The following is a 25,134-nucleotide window of genomic DNA, read 5'->3' as shown; positions in this document are numbered from 1 at the left end:
ACCAAATACAAAAAAGGGGGGAAGGGGCTATGTAGCCCCTGCCTTCCCCCACTAACCTTCTACACGGGCTCCAAGGGCCCCTCCCCCTCCCCTGCCACAGCAAGTGAGGCTCGACCACCTTGAGCCTGCGCCGCCCCCCACACCAATAGCGCCCGCTCAATTCCCTCCTGCAATCCTTCCGTCCATAGGTCAATGCCGATGTCATTTAAGTGGACGCCGTCTGACCTCCAGTAATTGCCGACCCCTTTCTCCAGGTCTATATGTCGCGCTGCTACCCCCCCTTTGCTGCCCAGGAACCGCGACACTTCCCTGTTGAGCTTCACTCTTGCTCTGTTCAGGCCCTTCTCCGACTGCGCCCCCCTCCAAACTTTCCTAGGCACGATTTCGGACCACACTACGACCGTCCCCGGGTATGACGCTTGCAGTCTAAGACAGTCATACCTTATGTCCCTTGATAGGTCCCTAAACCTCCTTTTTCCCAAATCGTTTCCTCCCCCGTGTATGACCAAAACCTCCGGCGCCCTATCCCACCTAACCCGCCTTTCAACTTCCTCCAATACGCTGCCCCAAGTCATCCCTCTAATCCCCATCCATCTCACTATCGCCTCACTCTTCTGAAACCGTAGCTGCCTCCCATTCGGCCGTACCCCCGCTCTCTCTGCTCCCCAAAAAACATAGGAGTCTCCCAAGATCCAAACTAATGCTGGACGACCATCTGTAAAATAAACAGCAACAATACTATATTAGCAAACCGCCATTATGACCCCCCCCACCCTCCAGACGACCCCGCCTTGAATTTAAAGCAGGTGGGGTCGCACGTATGATTTAAAACGCCCTGACTCCCACCGACCTATCCTCTTCACTGCCTCCTCCCCCATACCTCTTACTGACGCTTCCGTCGCCGCCCCCACCCGAAATGAGTGAGACCCGAACTGTGTATTATTAAAACCCGCCACCTCTAAGGCCTTCTTGAACACCGCTATAAACTGAAAACGCGACAAAAATTCCCCGGTCTCGTGCCGCAAAAATGGGCCCGTGCGAAAATTTAACCCTTTGCTATACTGCTCCCAGGCACTCAGAGGGCACATACTGGCCCCCGGCACCTCACCCAACCGGATCACCTGCCCCCGTCCTTGCTGATCCGTCTTGGACCGACGGATAAGCAAGTCCAACCTCCCGTCTACCAACCGCACATCCTCCGCCTGCAGGCCGCCCCCCACGGTCTTGCTAGGTGACACCAATTCGCTTACCCGTAGGGCCCCGAAAAATGCAAATGAAAAAGCCGCCCTAAACAACCGCCGCTCGAACTCTTTTCCGCAAACAACATCAACCGCCTCCCCTAATTTCTCCAAAACATCAAATGATACCGGTCGCCTAGTGTCCTGTCTCCCTTTCCCTCTCCTCAGACCCTTCAGCGCCTGTTTTACCAAAAAATTTTTTGTCGCGTCCTCCACCCCCCGTATTTTAAACCCAAAAGCCACCCCCGCTATAAACTGGTTCACTTTTGCCACTGACCGACCCAAATCTGCACTCTCTCCCAACCAACTCAACAGCAAGCCCACTCTATCCTCCTCTGAACGCTCCCCCCCACGCTGCCTCAACCATTCTTCCCACTCGCTCCACGCTGCGCAATATGCTGCCCTAGTCCGCCGAGCCAGTGACCGTTCTATCAGGCCCCCCACTGCTCGCTTACCACGTTCCAGATTCGAGACGGGCACTTCCTCCCCTCCTTCTCCGCACCCGGCGCCAGTGTCCGGAACCGCTCCCACTGAAAGCGAGAGAGAGCATCCGCAATTGAGTTCTCGACACCTGGAACGTGTACCGCTACTACCCACATGTTTAATGACAAGGCCTCTAGCACCAACTGACGCAGCAGGTTAACCACCGGGGGGGATGACGCAGAGAGGTTGTTAATCACCTGCACCACCCCCATGTTGTCGCAGTGGAATCTTACTTTTCTATCACGGAAGTGGTTACCCCACAGTGTGATAGCCACTACTATTGGAAATAATTCCAATAGTACTAAGTTCCGAACTAAGCCTTCTTGCTTCCACTGCTCCGGCCATTCCCCCGCACACCATCTACCTTGAAAATAGGCCCCAAAGCCTGCGCTCCCTGCTGCATCTGTATAGAGCTCCCAGTCCACGTTGCTACTGACCTCCCCCATAATTACCGACCTGCCATTGTACTTCTCTAAAAAGGCGGACCAAACTGCCAGGTCCGCCTTGTGACTAACTCCCAAACGGATAAAGTGATGAGGGGCCCGAATCCCTGCTGTTGCCGCCGCCAACCGTCTACTGAAAACCCGGCCCATGGGCATGATCCTGCAGGCAAAATTCAGCTTGCCCAGCAGTGACTGCAGCCCTTTGAGCGTGATTTTCTTCGCCACCCGCGCCGCACCTAATTCCTCCTGCAAGTTTCTTAATTTTTCTTCTGGTAATCGGCACTCCATTGCCTCAGAGTCAATGGTGATGCCCAAAAAACTTAAACAAGTCGTGGGCCCCTCCGTCTTTTCCGGTGCCAGAGGCACCCCGAACCGTTTGGCCACCCATTGCAAGGTTCCCAGTAAGTTCGCACAAACTGGCGAACCCCCGGGCCCTACGCACAGAAAATCATCCAGGTAATGAATGACCGACTGCACTGCCGCCGTGTCCTTCACCACCCACTCTAAAAACGAACTAAACGCTTCGAAGTATGCACATGAGATTGAGCATCCCATGGGCAAACAACGATCCGCAAAATAACTCCCTGCCCAAAAACACCCCAACAACCTCACACTTTCTTGTGTTACTGGCAGCAAGCGAAAGGCTGACTCTATGTCAGCCTTTGCCATCAATGCCCCCCTTCCATAGTTCCGAACCCAATGAAGCGCCGCATCAAACGATGTATACACCACCGAGCATAGCTCGGGGTCTATTCCGTCGTTTACAGACGCCCCCCTTGGGTACGATAAGTGGTGAATAAGCCGAAATTTATTCGGCTCCTTCTTCGGTACCACTCCCAAAGGTGACACCACAAAGTCTTGCACGGGTGGCTCTTCAAACGGCCCCGCCATGCGCCCTAACCTAACCTCTTTCATTAGCTTCTCCGTCACCACTTCCGGATATTCTAACGCCGAACGTAAATTTTTTAACGAAAAGGGGACCCCATGAACCGGAGGCGGGATGTGAAAACCATCCCTAAAACCCTTAAACAATAACTCCGCCTTCTCTCTATCCGGGTACCTACTTAGGTACGGTACCATCTCTTCCAGAATCACTGGGGTCATCCCTTTTCGCAAAACCCCCTGGACCTTTTCCCTTTCCTTTCTTGAAACATCTGCCAGCCCCGTGAGACCCCGCGCCGCAGTGAGAGCAGGCATGACGGAACTTGCATGTTGCTCCGAACTTGCACTGACCCTCGTTGTACTGCCAGCAGTACCCGGTCCTACTCCCCCCTGCTGAACCACCCTGCCCCCCGGCTGAACTAGAGGCCGAGCCGAAGGACCCGGCACTGCCCTGAAAGGGCTGACCGAACCGCGCGGGGGCCATTACTCTCAACCATAGACCTATATCTTTGTGATCCCATCTGATCGATGGGCGCACCGCCTTACGCTGCCTGAACTGCTCATCATAGCGCAGCCAGGTCTGTCCCCCATACACTCGATAGGCCTCACCAATGGAGTCCATGTAACAGAAAAGGCCGGAGCAATTGTCCGGCGCTTTTTCTCCGATTACGCTCGCTAGAATGGCAAACGCCTGCAGCCAGTTCGCGAACGTCTGGGGTATAAGGCGCCACCTACGCTTCTCCTCCTCCTCTTTTTTAAACTCAGTCCGCTTTCCCTTGTCTAAATTAAATTTTTCCAAGGGTAGGAGGGAGAATATCTCGACATATTCGTCCCTCCAAATCTTTTCCCTCACCTCTTTTTTTAGGTGGGCCCCCAACGGGCCCTCAAAGCAGACGTAGACCTCGCCTTTTGCCTTATCGTCTAGCCGCACCCCCTCCCCGTCCTTTTCTGTCTGGACCGCTACTGCCACCCCGGCCGATCCCCCTGACTCCAACGTACCTGCTGCACCCCCCACTTGAGAGATTTCCCCAGTGGATTGTGCCCCCGTCTGTAACCCGCTCGTGGACATCTGTCCTACCAGCGGGGCAGATTGTAACACCCCAACCGCCTGTCCTACCCCAGTCCCACCAGCAAACGGTCCTCCCGGTCCGTCCCTAATGCTGGACGACGCACTGCATGGTGAGTTCCATGCTGTGACAGGCGACGGAGCGTAACCTACCCCCTGCCTCCTCAGCAATTCTAATACCACCCCCAGCAATGCACCTGCTTCGCCGCCTACCCCTAGCGCGTTAGTTAATGCAGCGCTACCCCCCGCAAATACCCCACTACTAGACCCCGCATGCGCCACGCGGCTAACATTGCTGGACACACCAGACATAGAGCATGACTCACCTGGCTGCGTAGGGGCTGTGGACCCACCAGCCGCCGACCAGTCTTGCCGCTGTTCCTCCTGGACTCTGCTAACGCCGGGCTGTGACCGCTCTGCTGGGACCGCAACCGCCTCCGATCTTCTTGGTGCCGAAGAAACATAGGCCACCTCTGTCGCCGTCGCACGCCTTCCGGTTGACTCCGCCGCCGGGCCCCGAGAAACCGCGGGCCGCCCGTCACTTGAACTGTTGCAGGGCTGCTCCCCCTCCGATGCACCTCCGGGTGAGCAGCCCCCGACCCCTTCCAGGCTCTTTGCTTTCTGTGCAGCGCTTGGCCCCGCCCCCCTCTCAGCACGGGGCCTCGCGCTGCCCGCCGCACCTCGTCTTTTGGCGGGAGTCCTCCCCGCCCTGCTCCCCCTGCCTGTTGGTGTTGCCGGGGGGAGCCTACTACGGGGGGGGGCCGGAGAGGCACTCCGCAGCCTCTGCCTGCGTGAGGGAGCGTGCTCGGGGCTCAGTCTCTCTGGTGCACGCGCCCTCCGCGGCCGCTCTTTTGCCAGCCCCGCTGGTGCTGCCGCCGCCGGCCCCGCACCTGTCCTCCGACTCCGGACCTCTGCAGCCGCCTCTGCACCTCCCGCCGCCTCCGCTCGAGCTCCCGCTGCTCCTGCTTCTGCCGCCGCTGCCGTGGATACCGCCGCTGCTCCCAGGGCTTCACCGGAGAGCTGGACAAGCCAGTCCAGCCCCCTTTCTTCTGCCTCCGCCCGGATCTTCTCGAGGATCGCCTCCATCTTCTCCCGGTAAGTGGCTGGTCTTCGGGCTCTTCTTTTTCTTTTCTTCTTCTTTGGGACTGCCTCCGCTGCTTCTTTTTCGGCACCTCGGGTCTCCGGTCTTCAGTCTCCCTGCCTCGCTGCCGTCTGCCGCGCTCTTCAGCTCCGCCGGGCACCTCAGGTCTGCTGGGCTCTTTGGGACTGCTGGGCTCTTCGGTCCGCTGGGGTCTTCGGTCCGCTGGGGTCTTCGGTCCGCTGGGGTCTTCGGTCCGCTGGGGTCTTCGGTCCGCTGGGGTCTTCTAACTTCAGCTTCTTTCTTCCTCTTCTTCTGGACGCTGTAATGGCCTTTCCCTGCGCTACCCCTCTATTTAACCCCCTCTTCCTAAGCTCCGCCCCCTCCCGGCATCCTCTACTCTAATTAACCCCCCTCCTCCCCGTTAACCCTATCATGCTGCCTTCCTCCTACCGCCCTGCGGGCTTCCGGCTCCGGCAGACCTTTACTCTTGTGGCTGGCTGGGAGCAGTAGTGCACCAATTTTGTTTTTAAGCATCTCGGCTGTGCAGGCCATTTTACCTATACTGTTCTGTGTGTGCAGTGCATAAGGCAGGGTGTAGGGACAGAGCTACTTATATAGGGAAAGTTATACAGTCCTCCTGATCCTCCGTACAAGAACCCCAACGCTCCTTCTTAGGGCTACATCTCACCATGTGCATTATAGTTGTGGCTGGCTGGGAGCAGTAGTGCACCAACTTTGTATTACACATCTAGGCCTGTTCGCAGCCTGTCAGTAATAGCTTTCTCAGGCTGCAGTGCCGTACAATCCGCTCTCACCCTGAAACTGCACTCTAACATTTTTTTAATTCTGGACCCGCAATATTTTCATTTTTCCAGCAGCAGAGCTTGTTTTTTTGCAGAAAGTGTTTTTTGGTACCAATTTGAGGTACATGTGACTTTTGGATTGCCTTTTTTTTTAAAGATTTTTTTGGGGAAGCAAACAGAAGAAGCAATTCTGGACCGAAAAAATTATTTTAAAAAGTAACACCAGAATTGCTTCTTCTGTTACTTTTTTAAATAATTTTTTCAGTCTGCACCATGCGTGATAAATAACAAAATATTCTCATTATCTGGATTGTTATGAATGTGGTAATACCCTGTTTCCCCAAAAATAAGACCTACCCTGATTTTTCAGGATTTTCGGGGAGGCTTGAAATATGAGCCCCATCCTGAAAATAAGCCCTAGCTGCGATACATGAAAAACATTACCTAGAAGGCTCGGTCAAGGTCCCTCCCGCTGCTCTCCGGAGCTCTGATGCGCTTTTGGAAGTCCTCGGCCGCACACAAAAGATCACTTCCTGATTAGGGATTTATAAATCCCGCCTCCAGGAAGCAATGGCCCTGATTGGTTCATTGAGTACTGCATTGATTGGCTGAGCAGTGGTGGAAGAACCAATCACAGCCATTGCGTTGTGGAGGCGAGATTTATGAATTGGCTGAGCCGCATTGATTGTCCAATTTATAAATCTCGCCTCCACAACTTGATATCTGTGATTGGTTTTTCAGCTGCTGCTCAGCCAATCAATGCAGCACTCGATGAACCAATCAGAGCCATTGGTTCCTGGAGGCGGGATTTATGAATCCCGTAACCAGGAAGTGATCTTCTGTGGGTGGCCAAAAAGTGCAAGAAGTGCATCGGAGCTCCTGAGAGCAACGGGGACGGACCTGGACTGAACTTGCTAGGTAAGTATAAGAAACTCCCAAAAATAAGACCTAGCGCCTCTTTGGGGGCAAAAATGATTATAAGACAGGGTTTTATTTTCGAGGAAACCTGCTATGTTTATGTGTTGCTTTTAAAAAAATTTCTTTGATATTTTATCTATTTACAAAAAAGGTTTTTTGTGGAGAAAAGTGTATTTTTAAGTGAAATTAAAATTAAACTTTATTGAACGTTTTTGACACTATTTTTCAATTTCTCAAGGAGACTTAAAGAAGCAATCGTTCTATCACTAGGATAATACACTGCATTACTTACGTAGTGCATTCTACAATGCCTATGGCAACAGCCTATAAGACTGTGCAGCAGGAGCGTAACTATAGGGGATGCAGGGGATGCGGTTGCACCCGGGCCCAGGGGCCTTAGGGGCCCATAAGGCCTCTCTTCTCCATATAGAGAGCCCAGTACTATGAATAAAGCATTATAGTTGGGGGCCCTGTTACAGGTTTTGCATTGGGGCCCGGGAGCTTCAAGTTACGCCTCTGCTCTGCAGGAAGCGGGGTCTAGTAGGCTGAATTACATGGCAGACATGGAGGCCGTTGTCAGACATACGGCTGCCATAGAAAACCATTGGTACCTTTAAATCGCATTGTGGGGTGCCAATGCGTAACAGAAGGAGACCCCTCCCCCTGTCATCTGCCGGAACGCTGCTGTTGCTACTGACCTCAAACTGACGGGATTTGAGGTTTCTCTGCTACTGCCGGTTATAGCAGAAGCCTGGCTGTCAGCAGTCAGGAAGAACCACACTTTAAAAAGATGTATATGCCGGTTTAAAGCCCATTCGTGAGTTCAGTAAGGGGTTAAAACTCACGCACACGGCCGTGTTATGGCGCCATTATACGGCCCCTGTAGTTGGCTAGGGGCCCATGTTGTACGCAAAGGTGCATAGAGGCTTTTTCCAACAGATTGCATATGACAATAATTTGTAAGGCGGAACATGACGTGCCGCAGTGGATCACGCCTGTAGGGGGGGCTACAGCGGCTCACGGACACGTAACGCAGATCTCAGACTGTGGGGTCTTTGTAGTGTTGGATTCAGGTAGCTGGGCGACTCAGCTATGAAATCTCTGCCATATTCTCCATAATGGCCTGGTATCAGGGTGACGGGGGGGATCAGCCGATACGTGGAAAACAAAACCATTTAATCCGGCGGTTTTGAAGTAAAGATGCGCAGATTTTAGCGGGTGCAGAGCTCAGGCCCCATGGGGACAACACTGTGAGGAGAGGTGATCTTCACCACAGCGTCTGACCCAGGCTGACCGCACGCATAGTGGGGCCTAATACAGCGCTCCCCACCCTGATTTAAAAGGCTATTTAGCCCAATAAGGTCCAAATCTATTCTTTTCCTTGCGGTTTTTTCATATTTTTTACACTTGCAAGAAATATGCGCACAAAAATGGTAACGCGTAGAAGCCCATTGTTATCAGTGGGTTCTATTCTCTGCCAACTTTGTGCAAACATGCCGTGTGATGGAGCCCTAATTGTGTCCTTTGTGAAGGTCCTTATCAGGACTGTCCGCTGTCCCTAATACCATGTCCTCCCTTTTTCTCAGACTAGGGGTCCTGTCCACAGGCACATTTTCACTGCGTTCCCCGCGGCGATAATCCGGGCGTGAGGGACCCAATGGACACTTTCCATAACGTTGCTATGTCCACGAGGGGAGAATCATAGCGATTCTCTGCTTGTGGCCGACAAATCGCAGCATGCTGCGAATTGCCGTGATTCTCCGCGGTCAGCCTGTCAGATAGGCTCACCACGGAGATCCGTCAGCTGGCTCCTGCTCCCCGGTGGTGGCTCCTGCGGCAGATCGCAACGTCTGTGGACAGGCAGCCATAGCGCTCCGCAACACTTGCGTTTTTCTTGTGTGTTTTTTTCCCGCGATTGTCAATAGGACTTTCTAATGTTAAAAACGCATCGCAAAAAAATCACGAAGCGCCGACTGCGATGTGTTTGTAACTTTAGGAAGTCCTATTGACAATCACGGGAAAAAACACAAGAAAAACACAAGTGTGCAGGAACCCTTACCCTGTCAGAGAATGACCTCCTCGCCTTCCTGCCCTCACACAGCCGGCGTCCCCCCAGATCTCCATCTCAGTGTCTGGCACCATCATAACCCCCAGACCGCTGCCTTGGGGGTCACACTGGACTCTGACCTCTCCTTTACCCCCCACATCCAATCTCTGGCCCGAACATGCCACCTGCACCTCAGGAATATTGCTAAATCTGCCCGTTCCTAACCACGGACACGCTAAAGACACGGGGACTCGTTGTCCCCCTCATCCATTCCCGACTCGACTACTGCAGCTCGCCGCTCATCGGCCTCCCCGCACCAGACTCTCCCCTCTCCAACCCATACTAAACGCGGCAGCTAGACTCGTCTTCCTATCCAGCCGCTTCTCTGATGCCTCTGCACTATGCCAGTCGCTGCTGTTACGTTCCTGTGGGCAAGTGAGAACTGGGCCTACTCCAACATTACCAAGGATAGAGAAAGCAGGTGAAACTACCACCGATTAACACCTCTCCCTATTTTATACAAAGAAAGATGACCAAGGACCTACGTGAGCGGGGACATCGCCCCATTAGGGGGCGGCCCAGCGCTCTTCGGATTGGGTAAGATGCTGGCTTGTCACAGAGGCACTTACCACATACCGGAGGGAGACACGTAGACTCGGTCAGGGCAGCGCTGGACCTCTTCCGGACACCCCTAGGATAGGGATGCCCAATAAACTGGAGAACAGGGATAGTAGTTGTCACGGGTAACACCACTGTTCCGCTACACACCGGAATGACCTTCGTCGCAGAATAAAGGAGCCACAGACAGATATAACGTACCTCAGGTCCCCGGGAACAGTCAGGGCCTGGCAAAACGTTACTTGAATAAACTTCAACAGTACAAGGCAGAATAAACAATGTTCCAAGTGCAGGCATTAAGACAAATTTGAGTTTGAGTACCTCCACACGGTGATCCCGGGCTTGAGGACGCCTGTGTGTGAACAACTGAAGACGCGTACCTCCATCCGGCGGTCCCAGACTTCAGGCCCCCGGATGTGTAACTTAAAGACGAGTACCTCTGCACTGGGCCTTGGGAAGAACTCACTCATGGTTTGCTCATGCTCTCTCCATTTAGGGGCTCACTCTTCTCTCATGCTAGAACAGTCAATCCAAGGAACCGCTCTTCCTCTTCCATTCTTCATTACATGAGGATTGAAGGAACCTTCATGCAGCTGGTACTCCTAGGCTGCCTGTCCACGGGCGAGTTTAAATTGCATTACTCGCATCGATAATCCGGCTGCCGAGAACACAGTGAAAGCTCTCCATAGTGTTGCTATGAAGAATGCTTTCCCCCCTGTCCACAAGCGGAGAATCATTGCAATTCTCTGCTCGTGGCTGGCAAATCGCAGCATGCTGCGATTTGCCGCTGTCCTCCGCGGTCAGCCTATCTGTCAGATAGGCTGACAGTGGAGATCCGTCTGCCAGCTCCTGCTCCCGGGCGGCGGTATCTCGCGGCGGATCTTCGCCGCTGGATACTGCAACACCCGTGGACAGGCAGCCTTAGTCAGAAACCCAGAAGACATGGACCTCCTCCCGCTCTCAGACACTCCTACTTATACTCTCACTCATACCATGTGACAGGACCTAAACTGATACATTCACAGGCAATCTGCAGGCTTTTGCAAACACTTAAAGGAGATGTCCCGCGCCGAAACGGGTTTTTTTTTTTTTCAACCCCCCCCCCGTTCGGCGCGAGACAACCCCGATGCAGGGAGGTAAAGAAAGCTCACCGGAGCGCTTACCTTAATCCCCGCGCTCCGGTGACTTCTCTACTCACCGCTGAAGATGGCCTCTTCCTCCGTGGACCGCAGCTCTTCTGTGCGGTCCACTGCCGATTCCAGCCTCCTGATTGGCTGGAATCGGCACGTGACGGGGCGGAGCTACACGGAGCTACACGGAGCCCCATAGAAGACTGCAGAAGACCCGGACTGCGCAAGCGCGGCTAATTTGGCCATCGGAGGGCGAAAATTAGTCGGCACCATGGAGACGAGGACGCCAGCAACGGAGCAGGTAAGTATAAAACTTTTTATAACTTCTGCATGGCTCATAATTAATGCACAATGTACATTACAAAGTGCATTAATATGGCCATACAGAAGTGTATAGACCCACTTGCTGCCTCGGGACAACCCCTTTAACCCCTCACTTGCTGCAGCTGTGCAATACACATGACAGAATGACTAGACACTTTAGCACCAACATAAGACATGTCACGTATGACATAATGGAGGGGCCAGGAATGGATATACGGGGCCACCACACAGTTACCTGCACATTTGCATGATTTGACTTGTGCATTCATGTGTGTTTTTGTTGTGTGGTCGTTGGTTTTTGTGTCATTGGAGGGGATCTTTCGGGGTCTTGTCTTGTGTTAGTGCCACCAGTCTTGGTGGTGTCCGTGGGACTGTCTCCCTAACCTGCTCTGTGTGATGTGATTGGTAGAGTGGTTAGGGGCGGAGTTGGTTAGAGAGATGAGGAGAAGGAGAGATGTAGGCGGAGAAGGAGGACGTGTGAGTGTAGTGCCCCAGCGGGTCCTAAAGAACACTCACAGCACACTTGTCCTGTCTCACCTGTCTGTATGCCGTCCATGGATAAGAAGGTGCGTCTGTGGGAGAAACCCTGCGTCTCCCCTTCCGCTCTAAGCAATGAGCTCCTCCCTGATGTCAGCTGGTCTCTCATTGGCTGATAGTTAGGTTCATTTTCACTGGTGCAGAGTCCAAGGGTGAGGAAGCTGCTTTACAAGTCCCTATGCAGGAGGAGGAGTCCAGAAAGTGCAGGAAGGAAAGAGAGGTTACAAAAAGGAGCAACAGAGAACAGTTAGTCAGACTCAGCCAAGTGAGAGAAAGGAGAGGTTGCAGTTCAGTTGTCGGAGAGGAGGAGTCAGTTACAGCATGTTCATCACCCAAAGTGGAGTGAGGTGAAAACCCGCTCCCTTGGCATCACACAGCGGAGGAAAAGAAGAACCTTTCTGTGGTCCATCTTCTACAAACAGTGAGTTACAGCTACCCGGGGAAATCAAAGCCAGGGTTATCATTACAGCCACTTATCTCTCCGCTTCACAAATCCTTCACTAAAATCTAAATCAAATCTTCATCCAAATCTACTAGTGGGGAAAGTTGTCTAGTAAATCCATCCACAGGAAAGGAAGTGAGAGAGCGTTGAAGTCAGAGTGCCTTCAATTCAATAGCACTGTATGTTCTTGCTATACTCAATTGCCTGCTTAGTGCTGCATCTCTGTGTACCTGTTACAAATACGTCTGCAAGGAATTGTGAATTCAACTTGTTATTGTAAATCTCAAAGTTAGTAAATCTGCGCACTCTCAGATTGCTAAACTATTGCTGGATTAACATACCAACCCGACAATCCAGACAGAGGGCTGGCGTCACGTGACAAGGACTAAGCCTCCGGCCATAAGGACAGTAGGTTCTTTGGGGACGTTACATGAGCAGGAGGCTGAGGCTCTGATGCTTCCATCTGGGTTAGGTCCGGACTCATCTCATTTAGCTTTGAGATGCATCCCCTCAGGGGACCTGAAGTGAGTAGGAGTCGGCAGAGAACGCTACATACTCACCTGCTTCACTACAGAGTAGAGGTACAGTACCAACTCCACTACTGCAAGTTGGAGGACAAGTCTGGCGTGAGTGTTTGGCCCCATGAATGTCGCTAGGTCAGCGAGGAAAGGGTGTGAAAAGTAAGAAAGGACTGTTGTGTTTGTCTCTCCATGTCAGGAGCGCTCTCCCCAGAACCTCCTATCAGATAACTGAGATTGATGACACTGCTATCTCGGGAAAAAAGGGGTTTGTCTAACACAAGTGTGTCGGAAGATGGTGAAAGAACAAAGTGCTAGTAGTATTGTACTTGAGACTGTTTCAGTAATGTACTTGGAAAATCAAAGTTGGAAATAGCCAGTAAAAACCGCGTGCCTCTGGCTTTAAGACTACACTTGGACTGTGGACTCTTTATTTGGTTTTGTCGAGTTGTTACTGGAAAGGGGCACTGGCGTCACGTTAACAGTTAAGCTATCATTTCTCTGCTGGCACAGCTGCTAGCTTTTACCCTCACATGCTGCCAGAACAGACCGCGTTTTGGGACGTGGCGGGAGGAGAAGGTAGAGCCATCGTGAACCACCATTTTGTTCCCTGCTGTCTCCTTCATCCAAAGGTTTGACCCTGGCCGCTGCATCCAGAACTGTGTGAAGGCTTTAGTCAGGTGTGGAAAAATTCCTGCAAAGAACACTTTCAAAAACAGAAGGCACCTGATTAGCTCCAAATTTATTCTGCAGCAGGACAACAACCCCCAACATCCAGCCAATGTCATTAACTTCTATCTTCAGTGTAAGAAAAAACAGGGAGTCCTGGAAGTGCTGATTTGGCCCCACAGAGTCCTGATCTCATCATCATTCCGTCTGTCTGGGATTACAGGAAGAGACAGAAGGATTGGAGCGAGCCGACATCCACAGAAGATCTGTGCTTAGTTCTCCAAGATGTCTGGAACAACCTCCCTGCCGAGTTCCTTCAAAAACTGTGTGCAAGTGTACCTAGAAGAATGGGTGCTGCTGTGAAGGTAAAGGGCGTCCCACCAAATACTGATGGCATTTATATTTCTCTTTTCAGTTACTTTGCATTTTCTAATTGACTATTTTTGACAGCGCCGCTGCTCGTGGTATTTTTCCACACCTGCCTAAAACTTTTGCTCCGTTCTGTAAGTATGAAGAACGATCATCATTTCGGTTCGGATGAAAATATGTTTACAAATGGCAATTTGCATTTAGCAGTTTCTGCATTTCCTACTTGGCACGGTCAGCCTAAATATTACTCAGCGACTCCCATGTAACTCCGGCCAAATTAAATAGTACATTTTATAAAGTGCTAACTGGTAACCAGCCATGTCTCCCAGATGCCAGCAGCGGTCGCTCAGTCAGCTCCTCAGGACACATGAATGTTATTAACTATATGATATGGACGATGGTTGACATCAGACACTGTACTGAAACTTCGGACGGGGTTGATGGATGCATACAGGCTTGTTACGTCAAACAACACTAAAATAAACTCGCAGTCTACAGTAACTTCACTGAGTTTTAAAGAAGTTGCTAACTATTGATGGCCTATCCTTGGGCCGAGCCATCAATAGTAGATCAGTGGGGTTTCGCCACCCAGGACTCCTGCTGATTAGCAGTTCACTGGCCTAATGCACTCTTGCACTGAGCTGATTTCTACAGGAAGTAGACAGCTCCGTTCCTACTGCGGTGGCCAGGTTTCGTATTGCAGGCCATTTTCTTTAGTGGAAACTTTGCCTGCAATACCAAGCCTGGCCACTGCAGCATGAACAGAGCTGTCTGCTTCCTGCAAAAGGCAGCTCAGAGCATAAATACATGGCCCAGCAAACAGCTGCTTTCTGGGCACCAACCTCCTCCTGATATACTACTGAGGATCTATCCTGTGGATGGGCCACCAACAGCTTTAAAGGGGTATTCTGGGCACCTCCTAAGGATAGGTCATTAATCCTTTAAGAACACAGCCTATTTTGGGCATAAGGACACAATGATTTTAGGGCATTTTCATCTCCACTTTTCAAAAGCCACAACCTTTTCATTTTTCCATTGAGCGGCCGTATAAGGGCTTGATTTTTGCGTGGCGAGCTGTAGTTTTTATCGGTGCCATTTTTGGGTACATTGACTGTATTGTAAAACTTTTACTACATTTTTATGTTAGCAGGGAGAGAAAACGCATCAATTCTGCCCTGTTTTTGAACACGTTAATCATGCATCATAAATGATACAATGCAGTTGTTCTGCGGGGCGGTACGATTACAGCGATACCAAAATTCTTTACTTTTATCCCCACTTTTCCGCAATAAAAACCCTTTTTTTGATTTTTTTTTAGATCGCTAAGTCCTATAACTTTTTTATCTTTCCATGGGCGGGGCAGTGTGAGGGCTTGTTTCTTCCATGACGAGCTGTTGTTTTTAGGGGCTTATTCAGATGGGCGTATATCAACCGGGTTTTCACGCCTGGCCGATATACGCTGTCCCTCTCTGCAGGGGGAGGAGGTGGGCCGGGCACAGTACACTGAGCTCCCGCCCCCTCTCTGCCCCTCACCACTATTTGCAATGGGAGGGAGCGAGATTGGGTGGAACTTAGCTCCACCTCCGTTCCGCCCCTCACATTGCAAACAGTGGCGAGGGGCAGAGAGGGGGCGGGAGCTCAGTGTACTGCGCCCGGCCCACCTCCTCCCCCTGCAGAGAGGCACAGCGTATATCAGCCGGGTGTTAAAACCCTGTCGATATACGCCCGTCTGAATAAGCCTTTACTGTGTTTCTTGGGAGGCAAAGTGAAGAAAATAAGCATTTTGCCAGTTATTTAGTTGTTTTTTTACGCTGTTTGCCTAGCAGGATGTTCAATTTGCTGTACAAGTCGTTATGATAATAACGATATGATAATACCGAATATGTGGGATTTTAATTTTTTCCATTTTTTTTATACTAATAGGGAAAAAAAGACACAAAAAGGTTTTTTTTGTTTTTTGTTTCTATTTTGACACTATTTTTATCTTTTTTTTTACATTATTTATGTTCCTGTTGTACAATAACACCTATGATCGCTATGGTAAGGCATTACAGGATTGTTAAATCAATCATAGGTACTGGCAAAGCAGGACGCCAGATACAAGCGTTCTGTTGCCATGGCAACCCAACGGCCCTCCGCCGTTACATCACGGGAGTCCAATGACATGAGAGGAAGTGCGTTTTCTCTGTGAGCCCTTTGCATGCCGCTATCTACATAGATCGTGGCATGTAAGGGGTTAACAGCGGGGTCGCTGTCCCAATGCACCCCTGCTGTTGCAGTGGGAGGCCGGCTATCGATGACAGCCGGCTTCTGCTGCTGAATAGCGTGGGATCTCCTGTGATCTGGCGCTGTCCACAGGGTGTAAGTGTACGTCCTGTTGCGTTAAATACCCCTGGGTCTGCCACTCGGTAACCCCACCATTCAGCTGCTCCTCCGCTCTGAGTGCAGCAGTGCTGGAAGAGTAATAGAAGACTTTACTGTCAGAATTGAAGGGTTAACAGCCGAGATCAGAGTTCTATGTGAAGGCAGCTGTTGCAGGCGGGTGTTGGCTGCCATAGACGGCCGACACCCGCTGTGTATGGAGTGGCTTGGCTCCTGCTCCATATACCGACACCTGCTCTGCACTGTACAGCGCTCATTGGTAAGGTGGTATGTGGCACTATGTTCTCACACTGAGCTGAGGTGGCGTGGGCGCCAATAAGGCAGATTTATCTGCAGCGCTGCCTTTGCTCCAGTGTTTATGCTGAGGATCTTGGATCTCAGCGCCGCTACATCCATGACGTTCCTTTGCTGCTGATCTCTGTGTACTATATGATGCTGCCAGATGTTTGGTGCTGCAGCGACGGGTCCGCCCGGAGATAAATACCACTTAGTTTAGCCTTCATTTGCCTTTTGATCTCCATAAGAGGAGTCAATGACGGTGCTGAAGACGGGATTTAACTTGAGAAAACACTATTTGTAGTCACTCAGCGATCAATAGCAGTTGGAGTTCAGTAGTTTCTAAAAGTGGAGTTAGCGATGTGCAAGTAAACACGCAGGCATACGGCTGTCCGCTGGGGCCGCTCCTCAAACAGCTGGAAAAAGCGTGAATAGAATAAATCACAGCGCTCAAACACAGAGTCAGTCACGGTGTTAGTGCAGCAGGTCTCTACATTCACAAGACGTGTTTGGCTTTAATGTAGCATGTCTCCACATCCAAAAGTAATTAAACACCAGGGCAGGAATCAAAAGCAGTATTTATTTCCACATGTTAATACTTCGTGCGGCTCCTTTAGCCGTAATGACATTGGATACTCTTTGTGGCATATTTTCTACTAACAGCTGATGCTCTTCATCTGGAATTTCCCTCCATTCATCCTTCAAATGTCTGGCAATTTTTCCCAAAGAAGATGCATCGACCTACAGTGGTACAAGGAGCATTTTCTTTGCATAGTTGAGCAATGGAAGAACGTTGTATGGAGTGATGAATTGCGCTACTCCATCTACACATCAGATGGAGGTACCGAGGTGTGGAGGATCCTGGGGGACACCTTCTACCTGAGTGGGTTGTGCCAACAGTTATGTACAGCGGAGGGTCCGTTATGGTCTGGGGATGTGTTACATGGCATGGTTTTGGTTGGTTGTAATGAGAAGAACCACGGAGGTGAACCCTGACCTTCAGGACAATAATGTGCTGCCAACTATGTGACAATACTCTGGGAATGGTCGGCCATACTGCCAACAAGACAACACGCCTTGTCACAATTTCAGCGCTGTTCTATGTTGGTTTGAGGATATGGATGTCCCACGATTGGACCGGCTGCACAGAGTCCGACCTGAACCTAAGGAGCAGCTTTGGAACAAACTAAAATGTTGGGTCAGGAAATATGAACAGGGCCCAGTTTCTTAGAGAGAACTCGCTAGACATTTGCAGGCTGAATGGAAGGAAATATCAGCTGAAGTTTATCAGACGTTAGTAGACAGTATACCACAGGGAGTATCTGATGTCATTGGGCCAAAGGAGCCGCACTAAGTATTAACATATGGAAATAAATACTATTTTTGCTTCTTGCTCCGGTATCCAGTTCCTTTTGGTAGGATAGTGTATACGGTATTAATATGCCGCTACTTAACAAAAACAAAACAAAATTTATACTAAGGGGGAACTGGAAAGCAATTTGAGCAATAATATCGCTGAATGGAGTCTTTTGATGACGCAGTTTCCAGCAACTTTGAACGGACCAAATCTGTGGTCCAGGGGCAAAACGATGCTGAACAATGGCCTAAAGAGTCGGTTCGTTTGGAGATGTGCATAACCACTTTCTGAATGTGGAGACATGCTACATTAATACCGCCAGTCACACTGCCTAATAAACGTTCTTGCAACTACTAAACCAGGAGCACTGACATGGAGGCAGGCTATACAACAACCATGTGCCATGTAAATGATGCTAGAGTGGTCGTACGGTCAGTCCACTGACTAATGGCGGACCTGGGCTCTGCACATTAAATGATTCACAGCTCAAGTATGACGCTGGCGGCCAATCAAGAGCCGGGGGAGGGGAAGACGATCGCCCAATGCAGAAAGCCCAGGACCACTATCCAGCAGCGGACCACCATCAAGCAGTTGTTCTTTTCAGCATAGGCTCCTTCCTTCCTCCTCCAGATATATCGCAGGTCCATGGGCCCGTGAAGTTCTGCTTATTTCATTGCTCCACAGAACACAATCCCAAAACTTCTGTTCCTTATTTATATAGTTTTAAGCATATTTAAGTAGACGATTCTTTTGCTTTTGGGTCAGTAGAGGTGTAACATCTTGGAGTTCGGGCATGAAGACCTTTAGCGTTTAGTATGCGGCGGTCAGAGGTGTAACATGAAGCTCCTGGGCCCCGATGCAAAATCTGTAATAGGGCCCCCAACTATAATGCTTTACTCATAGTACTGGGCTCCCTATATGGAGAAGAGAGGCCTTATGGGCCCCCTAAGGCTCCTGGGCCCGGGTGCAACTGCATCCCCTGCATCCCCTGCATCCTCTTTGTACAAGGCAGTGATCTTGTCTGTTAACTTTTTGGGACACTCTTTTGACCATATTATCACTTTTATCAGTCGTTCTCCACGGGGAGCGCTGATAGCATTGTTTCCCCATGGAGAACAAAGGATCTGAGCTCAGATAATAGCCTTGGTTCAGGGAAGGCTTCATTTGCATACCTAATTGGGATTTGGCTGAATAGCTACTTAAATACCAATTAGTTTTTATGCAAAATGATTTGGAATTTGGCTGTCGCTGTCCTTTGAGCAATCTTTGAGCGATTATCGGCTCGTGTAAACCCGCTTTTCTAATATGCAATCAAATATCACAGTAAACAAAGCTCTAACCAGACCAGGTATTTGATGTGTTTTATCTCAAGCACACCTGATACAACTAATACCCCATTTACACGCAAAGATGATCGCTCAAAATGAGCTCAAAACACAGTTTGAGTGACAGTTTTGAGTGATCATTTTGCATAGGCTGCTAATGGGCACTAATGCTTATTAGTAGCTTGTTAGCTTCATTTGCATTTAAACGAGGCTCCCTTCGCTGAATGCAGATAACAGCAGGTGGTCTGTTATCTGCCTACAGCTCAATTGTTTTCCCTCAGGACAGCAGCTAAAAACAATGTTATCAGCGCTCCCACGGAGAATCGCAGCATGCGGTCCCTGCTATTATCTGGTCAGCCGAATGATGGTTTTTATGCTGAACTAAAAATCATTGTTCAGCTGAAAATGGAAGCATTTACACGCACCGATTATCTCTCAAAAGACATTGAACGAATTTTGAGCAGTAATCGTTGTGTGTAAATGGGCCTTACTGAAGCCCTTGATTAGTTGCACCAGGTGTGCTTGAGACACCTGATTTGCAAATGTTTTCTTGTGAGGGATTCTATTCAAGGGGTCAATAATTCTGACTGCAGTAGTCATTAAAAGAGGCATTTTGTGTTGAATTAGGAGAAACCACTTGTTATATTAGTTGTGTTGAGCTCTTTAAATTGTTCTTGTTTGATTGTTTTGTCTTTTTCAAACTGCTGAATATTTGTAAATAAACCCAATTTGTAATGGGGGTTAAATCGTTTGATTGCAACTGTGTAACATTATGTACACTTGAAGATGAGGAGTCCTATACATGCTACAATATAGATACGGGACCCCTAGAAATGACAGAACCAATAGTGGAAGAGGCTCATGTATGACTGACCATACACATCTGAAGATGTTCCTGACTTCACACACCGGCACGGACCTCCAACCGGAGACTTAGACACGCGGACATTAAAGCTCCATGTCATTCTGCTCCTCCTGCTTCCTCTACCGTAAAAGTTGACATTCCTTCCCAGTATTGTATTACATCCTCATTTGTATTCTAAGTGCGCCCCGACATGTCTGCTGCCGTCTGATCACCCGGGTGAAAGGACCAGAGTTGTACACATTTCCGAGCCCAGCATGGCCTCCACAACTGGTGCCACCATGATTAATTGGCATTCTTACGTTATTGATTTTTTTTAGCCCGTGTTGAGTCATGTAATTTGCCTAAAGCTTTTAACCTGCAATGAACCCTGTTTTATACGACGTTTGTATCTACTGCGAAAACATCTGTTTCATACACAATATGATCTGTGTATAGAAGGAGGACGGTTCCATCCGCGCCGGTCAGAGGAAAAAGGATCAATACCGCCAAATGATTCAATACAGCAGTGAGGCGCGTGTATTAGTATATGTACGCTAGTCTGGTGAGGTACAACATTATGGTGCATGCCATCTCATAGCTATCTATCTATCTATCTATCTATCTATCTATCTATCTATCTATCTATCTATCTATCTATCTATCTATCTATCTATCTATCTATCCATACATCTATATCTATCTATCTATCTATCTATCTATCTATCTATCTAACTCATATCTATCAATCAGTTCCTGCTCCTGGCTCTTCTATCCTCACACCCCCCCCCCCCCCCGCACACGAGGACAACGTATATCGGCTCGCCGTGAAAACCGAGCCGATATACGTTCGTGTGACTTCACCCTCATGTCTGTCTATCTATCTATCTATCTATCTATCTCATATCTATCTATCTATCTATCTATCTATCTATCTATCTATCTATCTATCTATCTGTCTCATATCTATCTATCCCCTATCTATCTCATATCTATCTATCTCATATCTATCTATCTATCTATCTGTCTATCTAATATCTATCTATCTCCTATCTATCTAAATCATATCTACCTATCTCCTATCTATCTCCTATCTATCTCCTATCTATCTATCTATCTATCTATCTATCTCATATCTATCTATCTATCTATCTATCCCCTATCTATCCCCTATCTATCTCATATCTATCTATCTATCTATCTGTCTCCTATCTATCTATCTATCTATCTATCTATCTATCTATCTATCTATCTATCTATCTATCTATCCCCTATCTACCTCATATCTATCTATGTATCTCCTATCTATCTATCTATCTATCTATCTATCTATCTATCTATCTATCTCCTATCTATCTATCTATCTATCTCATATCTATCTATCTGTCTCCTATCTATTTAACTATCTATCCCCTATCTATCTCATATCTATCTATCTATCTATCTATCCCCTATCTATCCCCTATCTATCTCATATCTATCTATCTATCTATCTGTCTCCTATCTATCTATCTATCTATCTATCTATCTATCTATCTATCCCCTATCTACCTCATATCTATCTATGTATCTCCTATCTATCTATCTATCTATCTATCTATCTATCTATCTATCTCCTATCTATCTATCTATCTATCTATCTCATATCTATCTATCTGTCTCCTATCTATTTAACTATCTATCCCCTATCTATCTCATATCTATCTATCTCATATCTATCTATCTATCTATCTATCTATCTATCTCATATCTATCTATCTCATATCTATCTATCTATCTATCTCCGATCTATCTCATATCTATCTATCTATCCATCCATCCATCTATCTAATATCTATCTATCTCCTATCTATCTGAATCATATCTATCTATCTCATATCTATCTCCTATCTATCTATCTCCTACCTATCTATCTCATATCTATCTGTCTCCTATCTATCTATCTATCTATCTATCTATCTATCTATCCCCTATCTATCACATATCTATCTATCCATCTATCCATCTATCTATCTATCTATCTATCTATCTATCTATCTATCTAATCTATCCCCTATCTATCTCCTATCTATCTATCTATCTCATATCTATCTATCTGTCTCCTATCTATCTATCTATCTATCTATCTATCTATCTATCTATCTATCTATCTATCCCCTATCTATCTCATATCTATCTATCTATCTATCTATCTCCTATCTATCTATCTATCTATCTATCTATCTATCTATCTATCTATCTATCTATCTCATATCTATCTATCTGTCTCCTATCTATCTATCTCATATCTATCTATCCATCTATCTATCTATCTAATATCTATCTATCTCCTATCTATCTGAATCATATCTATCTATCTCCTATCTATCTCCTATCTATCTATCTATCTATCTATCTATCTATCTATCTATCTATCTATCTATCTATCTCCTATCTATCTGAATCATATCTATCTATCTCCTATCTATCTCCTATCTATCTATCTATCTATCTATCTATCTATCTATCTCATATCTATCTATCTGTCAATCTAATATCTATCTATCTCCTAGCTATCTGAATCATATCTATCTATCTCCTATCTATCTATCTATCTATCTATCTATCTATCTATCTATCTATCTATCTATCTATCTCATATCTATCTATCTGTCTATCTAATATCTATCAATCTCCTATCTATCTGAATCATATCTATCTATCTATCTCCTATCTATCTATCTATCTATCTATCTATCTATCTATCTATCTATCTATCTATCTATCTATCTATCTATCTCTGATCTATCTCCTATCTATCTATCTATCTATCTATCTCCTATCTATCTATCTATCTATCTATCTATCTATCTATCTATCTATCTATCTATCTATCCCCTATCTATCTCATATCTATCTATCTATCTATCTATCGCATATCTATCTATCCATCCATCTATCTAATATCTATCTATCTCCTATCTATCTGAATCATATCTATCTATCTTCTATCTATCTATCTATTTATCTATCTATCTCATATCTATCTATCTATCCCCTATCTATCTATCTATCTATCTATCTATCTATCTACCTATCTCATATCTATCTATCTGTCTATCTAATATCTATCTATCTCCTATCTATCTGAATCATATATATCTATCTCCTATCTATCTATCTATCTATCTATCTATCTATCTATCTATCTATCTATCTATCTATCTATCTATCTATCTATCCCCTATCTACCTCATATCTATCTATGTATCTCCTATCTATCTATCTATCTATCTATCTATCTCCTATCTATCTATCTATCTATCTATCTATCTATCTATCTATCTATCTATCTATCTATCTATCTATCTCCTATCTATCTATCTCATATCTATCTATCTATCTCATATCTATCTATCCATCCATCTATCTATCTAATATCTATCTATCTCCTATCTATCTGAATCATATCTATCTATCTCCTATCTATCTATCTATCTATCTATCTATCTATCTATCTATCTATCTATCTATCTGTCAATCTAATATCTATCTATCTCCTATCTATCTGAATCATATCTATCTATCTCCTATCTATCTATCTATCTATCTATCTATCTATCTATCTATCTATCTATCTCATATCTATCTGTCTATCTAATATCTATCTATCTCCTATCTATCTGAATCATATCTATCTATCTCCTATCTATCTATCTATCTATCTATCTATCTATCTATCTATCTATCTATCTATCTCCGATCTATCTCCTATCTATCTATCTCATATCTATCTATCTGTCTCCTATCTATCTATCTATCTACCTATCTCATATCTATCTATCTGTCTATCTAATATCTATCTATCTCCTATCTATCTGAATCATATATATCTTTCTCCTATCTATCTATCTATCTATCTATCTATCTATCTATCTATCTATCCCCTATCTACCTCATATCTATCTATGTATCTCCTATCTATCTATCTATCTATCTATCTATCTCCTATCTATCTATCTATCTCATATCTATCTATCTGTCTCCTATCTATTTATCTATCTATCTATCCCCTATCTATCTCATATCTATCTATCTCATATCTATCTATCTATCTATCTCATATCTATCTATCTATCTATCTATCTATCTCCTATCTATCTGAATCATATATATCTATCTCCTATCTATCTATCTATCTATCTATCTATCTATCTATCTATCCCCTATCTACCTCATATCTATCTATGTATCTCCTATCTATCTATCTATCTATCTCCTATCTATCTATCTCCTATCTATCTCATATCTATCTATCTATCCATCCATCCATTTATCTAATATCTATCTATCTCCCATCTATCTGAATCATATCTATCTATCTATCTCATATCTATCTCCTATCTATCTATCTCCTACCTATCTATCTCCTATCTATCTATCTCATATCTATCTATCTATCTATCTATCCCCTATCTATCTCATATCTATCTATCTATCTATCTATCTATCTGTCTCCTATCTATCTATCTATCCCCTATCTATCTCCTATCTATCTATCTATCTATCTATCTATCTATCTCCTATCTATCTATCTATCTCATATCTATCTATCTGTCTCCTATCTATCTATCTCATACCTATCTATCCATCCATCTATCTATCTAATATCTATCTATCTCCTATCTATCTGAATCATATCTATCTATCTCCTATCTATCTATCTATCTATCTATCTATCTATCTGTCAATCTAATATCTATCTGTCTCCTATCTATCTGAATCATATCTATCTATCTCCTATCTATCTATCTATCTATCTATCTCATATCTATCTGTCTATCTAATATCTATCTATCTCCTATCTATCTGAATCATATCTATCTATCTCCTATCTATCTATCTATCTATCTCCGATCTATCTCCTATCTATCTATCTCATATCTATCTATCTGTCTCCTATCTATCTATCTATCTATCTATCTATCTATCTATCTATCTATCTATCCCCTATCTATCTCATATCTATCTATCTATCTATCTAATATCTATCTATCTCCTATCTATCTGAATCATATCTATCTCATATCTATCTATCTCCTATCTATCTATCTATCTATCTATCTATCTATCTATCTATCTATCTATCTCATATCTATCTATCTGTCTCCTATCTATCTATCTATCTATCTATCTATCCCCTATCTATCTCATATCTATCTATCTATCTATCTATCTACCTATCTCATATCTATCTATCTGTCTATCTAATATCTATCTATCTCCTATCTATCTGAATCATATCTATCTATCTATCTATCTATCTATCTATCTGTCTATCTGTCTCCTATCTATCTATCTATCTATCTGTCTCCTATCTATCTATCTATCTATCTATCTATCTAT

The 25,134-nt window shown here is 46.3% G+C and overlaps 1 long non-coding RNA gene across 1 annotated transcript; it reads right to left on the bottom strand.

Moving 5' to 3' along the window:
- Positions 1 to 141: 141 nt before the first annotated feature.
- Positions 142 to 4,603, bottom strand: LOC136586663 (uncharacterized). Its single transcript, XR_010787312.1, has 3 exons — positions 4,439 to 4,603; positions 1,694 to 1,768; positions 142 to 715 (listed from the first exon to the last, which is right to left on the bottom strand). It is a non-coding gene; the product is annotated as an uncharacterized lncRNA (long non-coding RNA).
- Positions 4,604 to 25,134: the final 20,531 nt, after the last annotated feature.

Source organism: Eleutherodactylus coqui, chromosome 12 (genome assembly GCF_035609145.1).
Source record: "Eleutherodactylus coqui strain aEleCoq1 chromosome 12, aEleCoq1.hap1, whole genome shotgun sequence".
NCBI lineage: Eukaryota > Metazoa > Chordata > Amphibia > Anura > Eleutherodactylidae > Eleutherodactylus > Eleutherodactylus coqui.
Note: the sequence above shows the minus strand (reverse complement) of the source record. Positions and strands in the feature narration are given on the sequence as shown.